We start from the raw sequence: 4,577 nt of genomic DNA, 5'->3' as shown, positions 1-4,577 counted from the left end.
AACCATGTGAATGACTTTGCTTTGGAGATTTGATTGCTGACTAGTCGTGACAAGTTGCGAATCCAAGCGAAATGAAAGGTTGATTCATCAGACAATTCCGCATTGCTCTCCACCATCAATAAATGGATTGTATCTCGACTTGTAATCTTCTTACTCAAGTATAAAGGAACTATGGTATTCTTGCGAGCATGCGATTCTAGGCCATAAACATGAATCCTCAAATCATTCATCTCCTCAAACTTGGGAATTTCTTTGAGAGTCATTGGGAAGGTTAGACCTTCATATTTGAGTACAGTGCGAAAATGAGGATATGAACCGAGTGAGCAGGCATTTTTACATGTCGGATGAAGAGCGGCCGTAACTGCCCACAAAAAACAAAATTGATCGAAATTTTTTATATTCACAACAGCTTTCCTAGCTTAGATGTCATTTGGAAGCTCAGTGAATGTTGAGGCTCCACCTTTCATGGGTTCGTACTTGTTAATATTAACAACCAAATTCACTATTTCACTGAAGGTCCAGCCGGAACCCATCTCTTGAAAATCTTCCAGTTTGACAATGAAATGATCTATTATGGAATAATCAAACCAATCACTCAGGTTTGTTCCAGGCAGAATCACTTCATTTTTCGATGTGAAATGTTTCGTTTCTTCTTGAACTTCCTCTGATTTTATGATTATAAATTTACATGAAAGCACGCAATTGACCTTCACACCCCCTACATCACTCAAAATATGATCCAATTGACGGTGAACTAGAACTTTACAATCTTGAAGGAAAGATTTGATGTCTTTATGAACCAAATTGATGACAACCCCTGTCTTGATTCGATTTTCGAAGGCAGATTGTAAATTTCTCCATTTCACTCGATTGGAAATTTTCTTCACTGATTTCTTCTTCTGCATTTTACCACCATGTTTGCTGTGATATTTAAACGCTTCAATATACCACAGTAGTTGTGCAATTGTTGCTTGAATTCCACTCCTTTCACCACTGGACTTTGCATTTTTCAAGTATTTGTTCAATAATTTAATATTTCTTTCTGTTAAGGTCTTCAAGTTCTCAATCTCATCTGCATGAACACGAGGAAGCAACTCATATGCTTCTCTCAAAACTCGCAATAACTTCTTTCCTTCTTCATCCATCCCAAAAGATGGAGTCGACACTAACTGGTTCAGGATGGTTCCCCACCTCTTTTATACTCAAACGATGACTCATACCATAAAGAAAAAAAGTATGANCAATTGAAAACTAATTCTCTCAGTTTTATTTTCTTGCTGATCCTTCACAGGTTCCATCGTTCAGATTAAATCAGCAGGTTGGTGGCNGACCTCTGTCTTGATTCGATTTTCGAAGGCAGATTTTAAATTTCTCCATTTCACTCGACTGGAAATTTTCTTCACTGATTTCTTCTTCTGCATTTTACCACCATGTTTGCTGTGATATTTAAACGCTTCAATATACCACAGTAGTTGTGCAATTGTTGCTTGAATTCCACTCCTTTCACCACTGGACTTTGCATTTTTCAAGTATTTGTTCAATAATTTAATATTTCTTTCTGTTAAGGTCTTCAAGTTCTCAATCTCATCAGCATGAGCACGAGGAAGCAACTCATATGCTTCTCTCAAAACTCGCAATAACTTCTTTCTTTGTTCATCCATCCCAAAAGATGGAGTCGACACTAACTGGTTCAGGATGGTTCCCCACCTCTTTTATACTCAAACGATGACTCATACCATAAAGAAAAAAAGTATGATGACTCATTTGTATAGAAAAAGGTTATGAGATAAGGATCATTTCATATTTCAAATCTCGAAAACTCTAGAACTCCCCCAACGTAATTCGAGAACTCTCAAGAAGGTTCTAGACTCTTCTTCCGATTATTCTCGANAGTTCAGCTGGAGCATGAATCAGTACTTGCTCGACAACCGCATTGTCATTGAGGCAGTATGGTGGAACTGAATTCAACCATTGAATTTCATCAATACTCGCTACCTCTGATTCATCCTCTGTGTTGGTGATCTTGTCTCTCAGCTCCTCGCAGAATTTCTTCAATTTCCCTAAATTGTTGATACTCTCGATTATATTTGATAAGTCCTCACCTCGAGTAGAACATTGAGAACAATTGGTTTTCCTACCAGCATCTCGCTGAGCTTCCAGGACTTCATAATTATTCCACAAATAATGCAAGTCAGTCCCGAAGTGTCTGGCAAATTTATGCAAACTTTCATCGAAATGTTCACGGATGATCACTTCATCTGTACTGCATGCTCCACCACCATTCTTATTAAAATGATTATGATAACACATTACCACTACGTCCACGTGTACGTTGTGAGGTTTAACTGTCAGAACTGTGACTCGAATTGAATGTGGACTGCGCAGATGGTGCGCGTTATATAGGGATCCCCCACCCTGATGGTAGCTTATGACTCATCTCAGAACATTCAAGAACATTAGAGAATATTCGAGATCAATCGAGAGAGAAATAACTGATATCTTCCTCATATTACATGATGATTCATCATGGTATTATATTTCATGCAAGTTCCAACAGGAATCAGGAGGTATCCCCACCATGCGCGAGTTGATGAGTCATCAATGAACCATTAATGATGGTGGTGCCACCTGGCGGTAGTTGTGTGAATGAGTATTCAGAACATTCGAAAACATGTTTGAAACATTTTGAAAACATTTTGAAACATTTCAAAAACATTTTGAAACATTTTGAAAACATTTTGAAACATTTCAAAAACATTTTGAAACATTTTGAAAACATTTTGAAACATTTCGAAAACATTTGAAACATTTAGAGCGAAGAGGAATTATAAGATACCCCACCCCGCAGAACAATGAGTCATCCCCAGATACCAGGATGACATCATCCTTCCAGAATATTTCCCGACCGTGCTGCCACCTGGCTCTCGAATATTCAGGATGACGTCATCCTTCTAGAAAACTCTACGATGGTGGTGTCACCTACGTGACAGTCGAATCCCCCCAGCGATATAAGTCCCAACAGGACTCCGGAAGTCCCCCCACCACATCCCCAAACCGATGAGTCATCATGATAACTCACCGATGACGTCATCCATCTCGAAACTTCTGCGACTGTGGCGCCACCTGGTGGCGGGCGCTGGAACTTCNTGAATGAGTCATTAAGATTTTGTGAGCGATTTTTGTATTATGAAACTAACAATAAAGTTATGAAATCATAAAATTTCAATGTATTCACTCTTTCTTGTGTTTCCCTACATTTTCCATAACAAATATTCAATTAAAAAATAAAATATATATGGCTAATTGATGAAGTTCAATAGAATTAAAGCTTTAAAAGTGAAAAGAAAAAAGTTTACGTAGGAGAATCGAATTGGAACTCCAGGATGCACTCGCTACCACTGAGCCATCCTAGAAGATATTTTCTGACATCAATCTATCCTCCGATGGAGGATATAAAAATAAATAAATCAAGATAATCATGTATATTAAAAGATAAATATATATATATNTGATTAAATCTGACATATTACATATGAGGTATTCCACGCCAAATGAGCCAACCGCTGACCCTCACCCTCTTGGAAATTGATGGCGATTTTTTCTACGATTGGGAAAGTTGAAAAACTATATCTCAAATTTTTTCAGATTTTTTCGGCAGCCCAGTTCGGAGATATGATTTTTGTTTCGTTTTTCCGGTTTTTTTCAATCTCGTTATTAGGGCCCGAGCTGCAGCATCAATGGAAACAGGGCATCGAGCCCCACGCTTCTATTTTATAACGAGATGACGCACAAATCTTAATTCGATTGATTTGAAATTTGATGTTTCATACGTTACAGTCGTATCGTTAAATTTCGGAATCATCGATTGGCGTCATCTAGATGTAATGAAGAACAAATCTGCTTGTACTCCATCAGATCTGAGGGACTCTCATTGGAGAAAATCAATTATTTTATAGTTTTATGTGCAGTATCATACCTGTTAAATAAAAGCGTTTCTTAAAAAATTTTTTTCCATTATATTTTTTTTCTATTATATTTTTTCTATTTTTTCCTATTGTATTTTATATGTAGAAAAACGAGACGAGACAAACCGAGGCAAAAACCGCGATTTTACATTAAAAAAAAAAAGAAACTTGAGACCGAAATGAGATAAATGGAGTCGAAGTCATCACGAGAGGAGTCGATACTACGTATTTTGAGACTGAGACGAGAGTAATGATTTCCATGTGTATTGAGACGGATATCATCTTTCCGAAGTTTTGTCTCGTGAAGTGTCTCGCAGCATCACTAGTTTTAGAGTTGTTGGTGTTGTTTAAGTTCTTCTCGTTGAGGACCGACGTACCCCCACGTTTTCGACATGACTCTTGGGTTAAAAGCGAAGAGCGGTTCTTTTCACATATTGACAATTTTGTGTTGTTGAGGAGAGAAATTGATTCATCTCAACCCAGACAAATCTTCCCGTTAATTTCGTGTTCTTCCACTTATTTCATTCCATAATCATCCGTAAGTCAACAATAAGTAAGAAAAAATTACCAGAAATTTCGATTTTTGGGCCAAACAAATGAAGGGGGGGGGGG

The sequence above is a fragment of the Diachasma alloeum genome, unplaced genomic scaffold, assembly GCF_001412515.2.
Source record: "Diachasma alloeum isolate Michigan unplaced genomic scaffold, Dall2.0 Dall_scaffold_00184, whole genome shotgun sequence".
Taxonomy (NCBI): Eukaryota; Metazoa; Arthropoda; class Insecta; order Hymenoptera; family Braconidae; genus Diachasma; species Diachasma alloeum.
The sequence above is the reverse complement of the archived record's forward strand: the minus strand, read 5'-3'. Positions refer to the sequence as shown.